Below are 16477 nucleotides of genomic sequence, written 5' to 3'. Positions count from 1 at the left end.
TGCTGCATTCTAACTGACTGCTGAGGATGCATGTGCTTTGCTCCTTTGATTTGTAAACAACCTACGACACTAAATTCTGAATTAGTGGGAACAGAGCACTGCTTAGGATTTCTATTATTTATAACCGGCTACAAAGCAACGAATACACAAACAAGCACCAAAAATAAGACTGCAGGCAGATGGCAGACCTCAATTCCATCCATCCAGTCCAAACACACACTGAGCAGACCCACCTACCCTACCCTACAAACCTTGATGTGCATTTTTCAGCCTTCAGTCATAGCTATGGGCATAATCTTTGCCTCTTGTGCAGCATCCATAGTAATATCACAGAGTGGGATACACCACACACACATACCCCAGAGACAGAGGCTTTCTTGGAGTCAATTAGGGGCTCCTGCTTGGCATTAGCAGCAGCACCTGAACAGGGACAGCTTTATGCAATGAAAAAGTGTACTTTTAAAATGTTTGTAATATACTTGATATATACTGCCGTACAAGTATATAGCGGCAATAAATAAATAGCATTTAAGTTAACAAGCACACGTTTATAGGTATAATAATGGCATTTTGCACTAATGCAACACCTTTGATCCCAGAATTTCCAAGTCCTTTGCAAGGATTAATTAATTAAGCTTCAACACGCCCCTGCACCAGATGTTATTAAAATACTTTTATGGCTTACAAATTCTACGAAAGATGTGCTTGTATTTCATGTCATATCGTGCCTCCCATCCAAGGCAATTACTTTTCTCCTCACTTGGCTCTGCAGTGCATGGGAAATGATGCTTGCATGGGCAGTGAGATTCCACTGCAGCTTTCAGCCTCTTTTTGCAGGTGGGGAAATGTAGAGGTTCATATCTGCCCCTGCACCCCTCCCTTTAAACAGCTCCCTTGCTATGCCTGTCATTTTCTCCTAAAGCCTCAGACTTTCTCTGTTCACTTCCCCTGTAGCTTTTTTGCTATGACCAATCTTCCTCACACACTGTGAGATTTTGCAAGTTGCTCTTTAAAGTTAAGCAGACATTTTTCCCACATGGTGAAATTGTCGTGTGGCTGAAAAATGTTCTCCTCACACACACACCTTTTCTCTCAGGAGCCAAATCATTACACGCCTTACATCTTCATTCCTGTTTTTGCCAGAAGCCAACATGAGTTCCAGTTCAGAACCTACTTGCAAGAGACTTAAGGTAGAGCAACTTGGCAGCCAAACTTGTTGGATGAAAATGTGTGTTTGCAAAGTCTGGCACAGATGGAGGCACCTCTTGCATGAACCCTTAGTCTCTCTGGGGAAAAGACAGCACACAGGAATTAGCTCTCAAACCTAATCCTCTGCTTATCACTCTTATCTAGAGCTGGCTATGAATCCTTCCCTGCACTCCAATTTGTAGGAAACTCCCACACAGAGCAAAGTTTGGCTTCTTAACTTACTAGACTTCAGAAAAGCCAAACAGAAACCTGAATTTAATTTCCGTTGGGCAATTCTCAAGAGAAATCAACTCTCTTCCCTCTCTTTCCTCCTGCTTCCAGAAGTAGGCTCTCAGGTACATGATGAGAAGAAAAAGCTCACAATGCTGCTCTGTAAGCACGTCAGTTCAGAATTCTCTTCTCTACCTGATTTATTATTTACTGAAAATACTTGTGTCTTCTGACCATCAGTCAAACCTGGCCAGAATTTGGCCATTGAGTTCAATTTGTGGATGGCATAACTGCATACACGCATAGACAACCTCACTTCATATACATTGTGCCCTAGAAAACATACAAGAAAATGTGCTCAGATGGTTTTAATGTTTCACTAAATATATGCCAGCACAGACCTTATGCTGACTTGTTGACTCTCTCTGTACCTATCTATATTTTATCCTACAAGGTAAAAGACCACATCACTTCTTTTTTTCAGTTATGGGACTCTGAGGGACAGGGACTCAGGTGTCACACATAAGCTTTAAACTCTCCATATTTTTACCCCTAAGCATCAACAACAACCAGCCCCCATCTATGTATCGCTGTTATCCAAATTCCTTAATACACCTGGAGATGGACCTCTTGGAGCCACAAACACAGAGTGTTTGAGACCCTCCACAGTGCCATAGGGCCTATGTTCCCTGGCTGCAGGTGGTTTGGACACACATTTACATCACAACCTAGGGCATTTCTGTGATGCCACTGATGATGCCATAGGCTTTCACCAAGTAAAGAGTTTTTCATATTTCCTTACTGATATAATTTTAACTTGTGGTAGTTGTTGTAAGTCTTGGAATTTTCTTTATCTGAACTCTGTATTTTTTGCCATTCAAACAGCTCACAAGAGGCCAATTTTAAGCATCCTGTACTATTAGTTCCTGCATGGCTTTTCTATAGTGCTGTGACATACAATTTTGTGCCAGCCACTTTTGGGAAATGCACTGACTGACCACCATTGAGTGGAGCCTTTGCTGTTTCTTGACAAGGTACTTTACAGCTTTCTTTTTGGAGGAAATAAGATCATTCCTTTTATGTCCAAATGAGAGGGAATCCCCATGCCAAACTTCAGATTCCTGACATAATTCTCCACCTACTCAGCTGTAACTGTGTCCCAGCACAGGCACATTCCCACACAATTTAAGGACATTCCAGCTTTCATGGACCCCTGGAGAGCAGAACCTACCATGAGAGCACATTTTCCTTAAATAAAGAGGATCCTTTAGAAACAAATAGCTGCCTTACCTTTTCAGGTCACAGATAATGCAGCTGAGTCCAGCTGGGCTGAAAAGGTATTTGTACCATACGGATGTTGATACCACAGCTCAGCGTGCTTCAATATTTAATTACGCGAAGGTAGTGAACAACCAAAATACCTTGGCTGAATTTAGGCTGCACCTGCAAAAATGTCATATAATGTCACTTAAGATGACATAAGGTGTCATGCTTTCTATTATTTGTTGTTGCTGTTGTTTTATCCTCTTACAAATCTACAATTTCTACCCATAGCTTTTAAAGCCTATAAAGATTCAAGTATTTTTAGGTAGAAGTGTTGTACTGTAACCAAAGGATTGGCCCATGGACTGGGCAGTCCTTGCTTTTAGGTACTTGAGGCCAAAAACTGGATACAAATCCATCTGAAGGTTCTTTAGCATGAAGGATGGCAAGGAAATTCTGGTTTAATATAAGAGCCAATTCAACTATAAATCATGATTATAGATAACTCCCACTGTGGCATGATATCATTTAATTTCCAAAAAAAACAGAGGAAGTGGCAGCACTGCCACGTAATAATATCAAGCAAAACAAACAAACAAACAAAAAAAGGGTTTTAAAACCTATTCTGTGCATAGGTGATAAATTACCAATCAGACACGTAGATCCCATTTAATATTTTAAAGTCTTGTTGTATATACTCTTTTTCCTTGTTCATGCTTTGTCTTTACAAATACACTTGGCCATAATGAAAATAAACCTGCTGAAGTCTCTGTGGCCTGAGACAAGCTATAACACATTTCTGCACCACAGGGTGGGCTCATGGGATACCTACTGAGAAAATGCATCCCCTCTGCGCATGCCCAGACTATTAAAATGAATTGACATGTTAATGCTGACAGGAAAAGAGCACAAGAGAGCTTGCTAAATTACTGCTCAGTCAGGCACTAGGAATTCCTGAGTGGCCAACTCCTGAGCAAAACCTGCAGCAAGGAGACGAGGGGGAAAAAAGAGAGGAAGAAAGGAGAAGGGGCAGGGGGGGAAAGCAGAAAAAAAAAGGTGAAGTGGGTAGAAAAAGAAACTTTATTGTCAAACGCAACAAACCAAACAAACACTGAGGGGTTGTCATGTTAGCGACGCACCTACTCATAAATCATATGGATTTTAATCATACCTGCCACCTCAGCTTGCTTCTCCCCTGAGAAATTGTTTTCTTTTTGCTCCCTCCTTCACTCGCTTTCAATTATCTGGAAGCTGTTTCTCGTGTTTATTTATTTATCTAAAGTTCATATACAGTATGCATGCAGAAATTTCCTCTGGGGGACCAAGCCTAGGCAGATCATACAGGGATGCGGTGGAGCGTAGCAGCTAACAGCTCAGATGAATGTACTCAGTCTCAGAAAACCTGCTTTGGACCACAGTGACAAGAGAAGGGGAGGACAGAAAGTAATTAGTGTGTGTACAATGATGGATTATGGCTTAATATTCAGGCATTTCACCTTTTGACTGTTATAGGTAGGCCTACAAGCTGACAAACAAAGTCCACATTCCTGCCAATATGGGGGGAAAAAAAATAGAGAGAAAAAAGGAAAATAAAACACTCTTTTAAACAAGCCACGTCTTCTGTTTGGTGAGTAAATCGCAATTAGTTGTTTTATTTGCGTTTCAGACCTTTTATAGTTTTGAAAACATCATATATATGCTCGTACACATACAAGGGGAACCTGAGGGACAGCTGCTTGGCACATTTCTGACAAGCTGGCATAATATTGTTTTTATGTCTCACAGCTTCTATATGTAACTTTAGTACGAAAGAGCAACTCAGTCTCTCCAATTTTAAGGAGGGAGTGAACTGCCAGTGACCTTTCCTCAGCTCTGGGAGGTGAACGTGTAGCACAAATCCATCAAGACATGAAGATCTTATAGACAACTTAAAAAAAAAAAAGAAAGAAAGAAAGAAAGCCATCAGTTTTTTTAAGCCAGACTGAAGGAAAAATAGACAAGAAGAGCTCAACAGTGAGCTGCAACTACAGGTTAAACAGAGTTTTAACTCAAAAATGAGTTTAGAGCAGGATTCAAACTGGAGATCTGCATGTGTGTTTAGGTCCACAGCAGCTTTTTTAGGGATGTTTGAATCTACGTTTGCTATGCAAGGTATTGCTCAGTTAAAGGATCATCTAGACAGCTCTCCCATTTGGAACACTTGTAGAAATTAAACGGTAAAGAGATTCAGTTGCCCATGCTTTGAGGTGGAGGGTGAGCGCAGGATTCCCAGGACCCCCAGCTCCCTTCCCAAATTCAAGGAGCCCATACTTGCATGCTCTCTATTCTTTTGCAAACTCAGCTAAAACCAAATAGGCCTTGAGAGCAGAGTTTCTTGTGCGCTACAGGACAATCTCTTTGTGTAACAAGAGTGTATGCCAAGGGCAAAGCATATCATTCACCAGCCGAGGATTCACAAGCATTTATGTCTTAAATAAATGTGTGCAGGACCCATATGATACACCATAAACACCAAATAATGACCAAAACATATCCCACTGACATAATGCTCCACAAATAATGATGTTACCGTATAACGCTATTATCTTACCTGGATCGTGGCCGTGGCCTGGCAAGGAGCCCATTTCCTGACCTTTGTCTCTCAGAGGTACCTAAGCCAGAACACAAAACAGGTGGTTTCTTTTGAATAAAACTTATTTTTGAAAAACCATGTGCTTTCTGCCTGCAGCTTCTTCGACCTAAAGATCAAAGCCCTACGGCATGTACAGTTCACTCCTCGGAAATGCCAGCTTCCTTGTTATAAATGACATGTTGCAGATTTGGTGTAACTTTCGTTTCATTTCATATTTTAATTTGCAATCTCAGATATCAAAGAAAGCTAAACTGACAAAAGACAGCTTGTAAACCTATTCAAGTGGAGTTTTCAATGGTTTACATAAATCAACCCATAATCTACTTTATTTAAATCTCCGAGTGTATAAAAGGCTGCAGTTTGTCAGAGTAAGATAAAATGCATATATTAATGAGAATACAGAGAAGCAACATGAAGCAACATTAAACAGTACACAGCAGTAGGGCATAAGCAGACTCAAGTCTCTGTTAGTTACCATGAGTTGCAGTGAATCCTCGTGGTCTGGTTGGGTTCAACCCACCAGGGAGCTGATGGTTGGTCTGAAGGACTTGTGCTGGAACAGCTGCCCAGAGAGGTTGTGAATGCCCTGTCCCTGGAGGTGTTCAAGGCCAGATTGGATGGGGCCCTGGGCAGCCTGGTCTAGTATTAAATGTGGAGGTTGGTGGCCCTGCCTGTGGCAGGGGGGTTGGAGCTTCATGACTCTTGAGGTCCCTTCCAACCTGGGCCATTCTGTGATTCTGTGTTAGCACAGCGATTGCTCACAAACCAGGTACCCAAAGCCATCTGGGATTTCCCTCCAACAGACTGGTGCTTCTCCAATCTGGTCCATATTTTCTATATGCTCTTCCACCACTTCACTCTAAAACCAAGAATGTCACAAATTTGTGATGGTTTTATACTTAGGGATCTACAGGGGAATGTGAGTTATTATTTTCTTTTCAGTTCCCCAAGTTTTTGCAAAAGGTCCAAATAAACAACCCTGTGATGTTAGCAATACAATTATACTATGCAGGACCTGTGTGAGGTAAATGGATCTAGATATAACACTAATACATTACTTTCGGCTTCATGTTACTCAGATGACAGGAATAAGTGCCAAAGTTTTGACAGATCTTAATTTAAAACAAACAAACAGATAAACAAAACAAACAAAAAATCAAACAAAATCCCTGAGCTCTTTAGTTAGCTTCACTTCCTCCCAACCTTGCAGTAATGCGAGTTTTCCTTATGCAGTTGGGGGAAAAAATGAATAGTTACCATGGAAATTGCCACAAATCTTTTTATTTCAGACTCCTCCAACAGAGGAGCATGTTTATGAAGACACACATAGAATCCACTCATCGTTTACTTTGGCAGTGATATAACTATGATTTTTCTTCCCCAAGTTTTACAAGGTATTTCACAATAATTTGCTCCGCTCTTGTTCTCATTACAAAAGCAATATTAGAATGATAATGACTTACATGCTCTGTCATACTATACTACCCTGACCTTTTCAGTATGCTGCCTTTTGAAAGCTTGACAGGGCCACCTCTCCTGCACACGCTAACATGGCAGAGAACTGTGACCGGGGAACGGGAAGGAAAGAGAAGTGGATGACAGCATCAGACAATTTGCCAAATTCTTTTAAGCTTTAAATAACCTTTCTCTAGCTCATCATTTTTCTGTATTTAAGCAGATTTCCTGTCTCTCCCCAGCACTGCATGTCCCTGGAATAGCACTGGTCATTCAGTGCAATGACTTATCCGCAGTAGGTGCTCTGCAAAGAGAGAGGTCCACACCCACGCCATGCTGCTTGGATATCAGTTTGGCCCCCTGAATTATTCATCAGTTCAGGAACAAAATCAGAACTTGGTCCCAAATGACCAGGCATCTCTTTTCTCAGCATACACAACCTTTAGTTTGTTGTTTCCTTTCTTTTTCGAATGTGCATCGTATAGACCAAGGCTGTCCCTTTAGACATGTGCTGCGCTTACTTTTGTAGGATAGGAAATTTTCTTCAGCTGCATTCCCTGCTGCAAATTCCCCTGTGAAAGATCAGGAGAGTGAAGGCAGCTCCATACAATGGGGCTAACTCGTTGCACAGGCATGGAGTCACCGGGGGACATGCTCACACAGAGCACATTCCTCTTGCTCCCTCACTTGCTGGAGCAGAAATCATCATCAAAAAAAAAAAAAAAAAAAAAAAAAAAAAAAGTCCCAAAAGAGAGCTATTTCAAATCTTCTGCCTCTTGAGTATGATTATTAGTGGGACAAGGCTGCATCATTCCTTGAAATCAGTGTGGAAGAAGACAGGAGTTTTTACACGACTGGAAAGCTTGAGATGGGGGAAATAGTCCCAGAGATCTTAGGATGGATTTGGTAGGTAGGGCTCCTCTTGGTCATCACTCTTTACCCTTACCAGCCCAGGCTTTGATTTGCAGTGCTGGTAGCCATCCAAACAACACTTGCGTTGCCTCCAATCTCTCTTTTTGGAATTGCTGTGGTTCAAAGGGGATCTTTCAGAATTCAGCTGACTTCCCTCAGACATTCCTTGATACACAACACTCCCTATCTTTCCACAGCAGAGGAGGAGATTGAGAGGTGTTCAGCCTGTAATACTTCCATCTCACATCTGTCCTCTCCAACATTTCTTGCAGGTGTGCTGGAAACACCTATAAACCCTGAAAATAAACTTTTATTTTCCCTCCAGATACCAAAGATACGGTGATGGCAAGCAACTGGCACCTTCTGAAACACCAGCCTTGGGCACAAGGAGCTCAAGAGAGAACTGAGTCGTCCCAGGCCCGTCTAAGGGAAGCAAGACTTCACTGTATCTTTTAATCAGGATACAGGAGTTCTGAGTGAGATAAAAGCAGCACTCAGATCCAATCTGGGATGGTTTTATTTGCATAGGTCATAACGTAAACAGCAAATAGATCTGCAGGATTTCAGTTGACTTGTCAAAGAAAATAGATCTTTGTTGAAGTAAGCATTAAATGGGAACCAATATGGAAAACACATTGTACTGCTCAAAGAACAGACTTTTTTGATCCTCTGAGCAGTTTTCCTTTATTTAAACATATCAGGGAAACAATTCTCTCTCCATACATTTTTTTTTTTAATGAAACAAGCATACTTTGGTACGCCACCTCCCTCGTCCTGCTGAGGCTAAATGCGTCACACACAGGGAAGGCAATACACCTCCCTTGAACTAACGGCCTTGCAGGAGCATCTCTATCTACAGCTAACGTAAAAGCTAATACCGTGGATTTCACACCAGTGCTCCAGGTATGTGGGAGGAAAACTCTAACAGTCCATCTCCACTGTTTGCTCTTCCTTCTCTGAGTTATGAAACAGAAAATGATAAATAATTTAAAAAGAAACAACAAAAACAAAACCCACTCATTGCTCTCTAAAGGCTGAAAGAGCAGAAAAGTAGGTAGCAGCATGATGGCAACAAATCCCATGGGACCACTCATCCCAGCCATGAACTGACTATACATGCATCTCAAGGACATATGCAGCAGGCACCCCTCTTCTTCATACTCGAGACTGGGAAAACATTTCTTGCCCCTTGCTCACCTTCTCCCAGGATGCTGCATCATGCACTGAGTCCCTCATTGAGTAGAGCCAAGGAGCTGCTGCAGGAAAAAATGCCGCAGGAAATGAGGTCAGCATCCATGGTACTTCCTAAAAGGATCCCCGTGTGACTCCTACTACCAGTATCCCACATCCAGCTTCTTTCCCTTTGCTGTTCTCTTCTTCACAAGTTTCTTTTCACTTTCCTCAGTGTTTACTGTACTTTGAATAGTTATGTGGCTACCATCCATAGGAGAACCATGGGAACTGGCAGGCAATGAATGACTGGCATGTAAAAGTTTTTTTTTTTTTTTTTTTTTTTTCCTTCTTCTTCTACTTCTCCTTCTTGAAAACAACCCTGGCGAGCCATCAGATGAAAAAAATCCATTCTTCTGCCAGCTCCTACCCAGTGCCAGTGTCGGGCTATTTAAAGCTCTCTGAGAAGTGGTATGGGGGAAGGTTGCATCAAACCAGTGTAACAAGTTGCATCTTTTCCCTCCATATTGAAAATAAGAAGACGCTGAGCTCTCTTTTCTGTCCAGACTTGACTCAAGTTAAACATCCAAGCCTCTGACATAAATGTACACTGTAGGAATCCATAATAAAGTACCACAGTTAAAACTAGCAACTGCATTTTCGATGTGAGAGCATAATCCTTATTGTTACTTGGGAGTCTGGATCCTGCCACAACAGAGGTTTTTTTGTTATACTACATGCCTACCAACCAAGACCTTTTATTTTATAGCTCCCTATGGTAGGGAGAGGAGAAAGAGTGGATTTAAGTTTCCAGGGAGCTGTCGGCCTTTGTAATAAGGTACATGGCTCACTGCTAGTTCACAAAGGGGGTTAGCACTAGAACTGCGGTGAACTATTCATCCTGCCAGCAAGCTCAGGTGAACACAGTGCTCAGAGCCAAACGGGAACGCTCAGTCCCATTCACCCAGTAGCTATATAATGTACCACAAGCTGAAAGCCGTTCATTGAGCCAGCAGGAAATTCAGACGTTAGCAAGAACTGGAACCAGAGCTGCTGTGATGGATGGCAATATCCAGACCCTGGGAAGCATGTAGTAGTGCTGGGTTGTGTGTGTGTGCCATAGCATGAGAGTGCATCGCTTTCGAGATCAGTGAGCAAGTCTGGGAGTCAGGGGGCTGAGGTGTTCCTCCTCTCCTCCTCCCTGGGAAACTGTGAGCACAAAGTGATGGATTTGATTTATTTCCCATTGTCAGCTACGAGGAAAGGAATGAAACTAAGAGTAGAATGAAAAAAAAAAGGAAAACAAAACAAAAGACTTAACTCTAGGAGGAAAAAGGCCTATTCCCATGGGAGAAATGTGATACTCCCCAGCTTGCCCACTATCAGCACTCCAAGACCCATTCCCAGCTGCTCCGCATTCTTGGGTTTCATCACTCAACTGTGAGTTACAGGGGAGCATTAGCACTGGTCATTCTGCTCCTGCAGCTCTGCTGGTGCTGCCCATCAGGGTGATGCTCAGTCAATACCACAAAGATATGACCTGGAGAGGCTGGTGCTCACAATGGAGGTAGCACTGGAACCCTCTCGGTCCCAGAATGCACAGAATAAAGTTACTTCTTGCAAGGTGAAATTATGTCCAAAATGACCAAATAGGATGCTTTAGCATTTTTCATCCTTTTTTTTTTTCCTCATTTTTTTTCTGGAACAACATTCCAGGAAATCCTTCTGAGTCTACAAAGCACCTCAGTTCAATGGATGTGGGAGGAGAATGGGTCCATTGGTAGCCCTCAGATAAACACTAGGAGCCCTGGGTGACCTAGCAGGACTGCTGCAGCCCATTTAAACCTCCCATGCTGAAGTCCCACTTCTCTTTTGACACCTTTGCTTCAGTTGTGGGCTCTTCATATAATATTAAAAACCACAAAATCATTAAGATTGGAAAATACCTCTAGGATCAAGTCCAACCGCAGTCCACTCCCACCATGTCCACTCACTGTGTCCCTCAGTGTCACATCTCTGTGGTTCTGGAATACCTCCAGGGACAGTGATTCCTGGGCAGCCGTTGCCAGTAATACCTATAAGGCATGTAAGATATTAGTAATTATAAATACAGCACCCTGATCCGTATTTTTATATTTATCATTTGATGAAATCAAACTCATTAGTAGGGGAAACTGAGGCATGGTTGCATTAAGAGCCTTCTGAAAGAAAAGGGGTAAATCACTTGGCTATCAATAGTGGGAATTCAATTCAAGCTGGTATTCCCAGTGCTCATTTCAACACACCCATCCCAAACCGTGCACAGTATCACCACTTTGCTGCATACACCTAACATGGAGCTCTGAGTGCAAATACTGTCCATACAGGCCCAGAATGATGCCAAAGCTCTGAGATTTTCCCTAGGACCTCACAAAATGCACCATAGCTTCAGCACCAGCTCTCTGGAGACTCAGCTTCCTCAAGGGCTTGTGTCACTACAGAGGATAGGGATGGGGCTCATCCACTCTCAGCCATCATGGCCTAGTCCTGGCACCAGCTCACCCTTCGCAAGAAGGGCACAGAAGGGTTATCACAGTGATCCTGAGCAAGCAGAGTGGTTCTGATCCATGCTCCCCATCTGCAGAGTAGGATTTCCATATTGATTAACTCCTCTATCCCTTTGAAAACTCACTTTCTGTGCAACAACTGCAGACGATTCCCCTGTACACCCTTAAAAATCTGTCTAGCTAACAGATCTGAAAACCCAACACCTGTGTGTCAGCACGAACAGCTGTACGCTTGCCACTGCTCCTCAAGCTGCAGAGGATGCCACATGCCAGTTGCTTTACTTAGAGCAAGTGGGGAGGCCAATCCATTGGAGAGAGAACACAGCATAATTAAGAAGCAACATGCTCTCTTGCTCCTGCTGCCCTAATTTAATTCCGTCCGTCCGTCCCCCTCTCCCCCCGCTTACTCTGTTTAAACAACTCCATGGATGTTATGATGCTGATCTCCATGCTTGCAAGGCTGTGAACTTAGGAGGCAGTTCTCACAGCACTCATCAGCTGGCATGTTAGGATAGAGATGCTTCCAGTTTAACTACATTTTTGCCTTTTTTTTTCTTTTCTTTCTTTTTTTCTCTCTCTTCCCTGAGAAATATCCTCACTAAGAAAACTTTTCTTGGCATAAATAACGGGAGACACAAAGTGTGCAGAATCCAAACACAGGCATTCCGCACGCTGTGTGACGGCAACAAATGATTACATCCACCACGAAACATTCGCAGACAGTCATGTTTGTTTTCATTGCATTCCAGATATCAGTTGCAATCAGTCTATATATATTTCTTTCTCTCCCGTGTGTGTGTGTGTGTGTGCGTTCCCTTTATATACAGAACCAAAGGAACGTTTTGTTAAATCAAGCAAAATCTTCAAAAGCCTTCAAAACCTGCACTCTGAGCTTGTAAAAAATGCAGGGAGAAAAAAAAAAAAAAAAAAAAAAAAAAGAGGGATTTTAAAATGGAGCTCAGGGTCCAGTCGGAGCCATAATGTGAATTTATCCTTGGATGAATAATTTGCCTTCGTATTCCTAATTTGGGAAGTAAAGAGTGCAGCGCTGCTACACAGCCATAGTACCTTTGTGCTCTTAATCCACCAGGGGCTACCTATACTTGTCTGTCTGTACATTGGATCACTGCTAGTGGAGGTCTGAAAAGCATCTCCAGCAATCTTTAATTCATGTGATTAAAAATTCAAAAGAAGCCCTTGTACCAGCTGTTAAACTATGTTAGTAAGCTGTAATTCAGAGTTCAAATCCCAGCAAATTGAAGGTTAGGTTAACAGGATCATTCAGTGGAACTGCATTATGTCGTAGCAACTAGAACAGTAGGTGGACTGTTTTATACAGGCTCATTTGCAGAAGATAAACTAAGGATGAGCAAACTTACAGGCACTGCAAACCTTGCCTTGGATTTATTTGCCCCCCTTCTCTTCCTGTGGCATGATTTTTTTCTTAAAGTCTGGCAGATGAAACCAACTGTGGGTTTTGTTTAATCTTCGCACAGATAGAAGCAGAATAAAATCAGCATGAAGTGTTTTGTTTAAGATTATCTGGAATCCGAGAAATGTGTTTTTCATCTCTGAGACTAATTAGTTTAAGTATAAGAAAGGTGGAATGAGTCTGATGGTCTTAAGTCTACTGTTCATTCTCCCTCGGTAAACAGTGACGAAATATAAGAGAAAAGAAATCCACCTTATTTAGAAGAGTTTGGTGTGATTTATTCTTTGCTCAGTCTCATCCCAGCATAAACTTACAGGAAGTCTGGAAGAATCAACCTTAAGTGCATGTAAGGCTAAAAGTATTATTCACGATTATTATTTATTATTAGCACTACAATAGTCATTAGTTTTCAGCTGCAAGTGAAAAGCTATTGTGGAAAGTGCTGTGTATAAAATGACAGTATTTGCTCTCCAGTGCTTACAGCCTTCCCAGCTTTACAGAGCTTGCAGGGAGAAGGTGAGAAACAGGATGTAATATCATCTTTAGTTTGCAGATGGGGAATTATGGCACAAAGTGTCTTTCCCAAAACCACACAGGAAGCATGCAGAACTAGAAGCTGAATCCTGATCTCTTGAAGGCTTTAACCAAAATACCATCCTTCCTGTCTATTGAAAGACTTCTACTTACTATACAGTGGGCTGTAAAGCAGACCTTTAGTGAGCCCACACCCAGAAACTAGATGTGATCCCATGCCCATAATACACATGAAAAATTGAAGCCCTTATAAAATACACTGATAATATCATTACACTGGTGGTTCTGGTGACTTTGATAAGGTAGGTTTTGTGCAATAGAGAGCAATTCTGAAAAGGGAAGTCAATGGGAAAGGCTAGGAAGGACTGAAGGCTTGCCAAATGAAATACAGTGCTGAGTATGAGTGCATCTAGATGCTGGGAGAAGGAACCCTGAGCTCAAGAAACAGGTGAAGAGAAGCTTATGGAAGAATGGAGAGCTTTAGTAACAAAGCACAGGTGTTTGCACAGGTAGCAAAGGGAATACATATTTGTAGTTAGGAATTTCACCTCCTTGTTGCTGGTAAGAGACTCACTAGTGAAAGCCTAAACAGACTTTGCATGCAGTCCTTCCAGTGATCTACTCACAGGTACGAAGGGAGAAGTCATGCATCCTTTGGCCATGACACCTACAAACACGAAATTCATTCTCATTTCCTACTTAAGAGAATATTTCTTCTGGAATTACTATTTAAAGAAAATAAATATACATTTTAAGCTATTAACATGTGTTTGCCTGTATGTGATCAACCTGTGGCTGGTTTCTTTCCTTTAAATCCTCCATTAACAAATCATTCCCGCTGTGGGTCAGATGTCATGATTAAACACATGGCACTCCCCAAACCCTTTTAATGTTTCAAGAAATAATGTTTAAAAATAACACTGTCTGACCGAGGACTGTGTAAAAGTTGTGAAGGACTTGGCCTCGTAATTTAGAGTCATCATCATCAACAGGCTTTCACTTGGATAGCACCTTTCATTCAAAGATCTCAGAACACTTAATTTAATTAAGCCTTTCAACAATGCCATAATGCAGCCAAATGTTATAATAACTGCTTGTAGAGGTTTGAATCTGAGACAAAGAGAGGTTAAATGAGTCTCCCAAGGTCCCAGAACAAATTAATAACATCGCCAAGAGGAGGCTGCAAAGCCAGACCCGCAGCCCTCTCCTTCACCATGAGCTCCTTTCCTCCTCTTCCACCCTGACACACGGACATGAACACGGGGAATTTCTGAGGACTGTGGTCCTCGTCTTCCTAGGAAGCAGTCTGTGTGACACTGAGCAGTGTTTCAGGCTCATGATGAGGACCACATCCTTTATTTAGGCTGTTTGCAGCCCTGCTTTCACTCCCCAATGAGCCAGGTTTCTGGGCAGGGTTAGCTGCACCATATAATGGGTGGTAGTAACAGGAACATTTTCCCCAAAAACAAGATAAGGATAAGTCTGTCACTACTCTCCTCCTCACCAGCACTTCCTCTGGGCTACCTGAGGAAGTGGGATTGTTTGCTGCTTTCCCATGGCTACAATCTGCACTATATTCACAGTGCACTGAGCGGTCGATTTTGCAGCCTGTGAAGACCAAAGCTAGGTGAGCTCCCAGGCACCTTATCTGCACTGAGGGAGAGGGCTCAGCAGGAGGAACACCTCATCCTCACCACCGCACAGCGTGCTCCAATGTTTTCTAGGAGGTCCCTTGCACAAGCTGCCTCATCCTGATTCCCTGAGCCTGGGAGATCTGAAGCACATACAGGCTGCAGTGGTATGGCTCCAGGCCATACAGCACGCACTAAGCACTACCATATGTCACAGAGGCAGCTAGACAAAATCTTCCCTGAAACGTGAAGAGGAGTGCTGGATACATGCGAAACTTCGCTAGTTTCAAACCAAACAGCAAAGGTTTTGTAAAACAAAACCGGTTTACTGCTGAGCTTCAGCAGCTGCTTTCAAATTTACAAACACATTTACATTCTGCAGAACGTAAATGAGAAGTGATGGCTTTCTGAGCTGGCTGCCAGGACCTGAGGTGGGGATTTGCCTTTTCCCAGGTGCTGCTGCAGAGTTCGATGCCCAGCGACCTGCAGGTGGATTGACATGGGACATCCTCTCATCCCACAAAGAAGGCCTGGAACTCCTCGGCATGAATGGCCCCAGACTTTACAGGAAGGACTTGGTCAGTATTACACTCAGTATTTCCCCATCATGGAGGGGCTCCAAAATTAAATATTTGACCCTCTGGTTTTGGGAACAGTCGGCAAGAGATGCACCAGGCCCACACACGCGTGCAGGATGCGTGGGGTCTCGTCAGAAAGGCCCCATCACGCATTCCTCCAACTCTATAATCTCATGAACACAAATATTTAGTGTCCATCCCAGCCCCAGATTTATAAAAGGCCATCTGTTAACTGCTTTCACTGGTTCCCAATTAAGCTATCTCCATGGTGGGATTGATGCCACTCACGGCTGACACGATACCTTCAATTTGAGGATAAGATAGCTATTTGGACTAATTTCCTTATGGAAAGGCCTTGTGTAATTGAAAAGTGGTGAAAACAACTGCAGGATTGGGCAGAATTACAAGCAGGGCCTGCGCTGCAGAAAGCACCCATTACACCAGTAACGTCTAACTAAAGCACAACACCAAGAGCTTATACTTACCAAGAGCGAGGATGATGCTTAAGAACATGGACTTTTGCTTTTTAAAACCATCCCCCCGTCTTTCTTATTGAGAAGTTCAAAATGTGAGGTTGAAGGCTGACAAATAAAAAGATAGAAAACAATCCCAATTGTATTTTTTAAATCTAATTATTTTAAGCATGATTTCAGAACACTGGGGGCTGGAGGCAGCATGGTAAGTTATACAAATTCCTACAAAATTATGTGAGTTCAAACTACCTTGGAATAGTTCAAGCTTATCTATGTTAATTAAGTGAATTAAAAATATGTGACTTAATACATTAAAAAACGTAAAATATGTGATAAAAAAAATACAAAAATATATAACCTTTTGTCTCAAAGGTTAGGGTCTCTAGGGTGCAAGCTTACCTTTAAATTCTTTCTCCACGAAAGACAGAAATC

At 42.3% G+C, this 16477-nt stretch overlaps 1 long non-coding RNA gene across 18 annotated transcripts in view; it reads right to left on the bottom strand.

Annotated features, from left to right (window-relative positions):
* The window catches only part of LOC107053852, a 195570-nt gene that overhangs the window by 46041 nt on the left and 133052 nt on the right, over positions 1–16477 (bottom strand). For 17 of the 18 annotated variants that reach the window (XR_005861391.2, XR_006939940.1, XR_006939934.1 and 14 more), the window contains 5 exons: positions 16058–16153; positions 10798–10926; positions 5273–5333; positions 3854–4084; positions 2710–2862 (listed from right to left, as the gene is read on the bottom strand). This is a non-coding gene — a long non-coding RNA (uncharacterized LOC107053852). Of the gene's footprint in view, positions 1–2709; positions 2863–3853; positions 4085–5272; positions 5334–8878; positions 8938–10797; positions 10927–16057; positions 16154–16477 lie in introns of all 18 variants that reach the window. The other variant, XR_006939932.1, reaches the window with a different exon arrangement.

This window comes from Gallus gallus, chromosome 7, assembly GCF_016699485.2.
Source record: "Gallus gallus isolate bGalGal1 chromosome 7, bGalGal1.mat.broiler.GRCg7b, whole genome shotgun sequence".
NCBI classification, from domain to species: domain Eukaryota; kingdom Metazoa; phylum Chordata; class Aves; order Galliformes; family Phasianidae; genus Gallus; species Gallus gallus.
The sequence above is the reverse complement of the archived record's forward strand: the minus strand, read 5'-3'. Positions and strand labels throughout refer to the sequence as shown.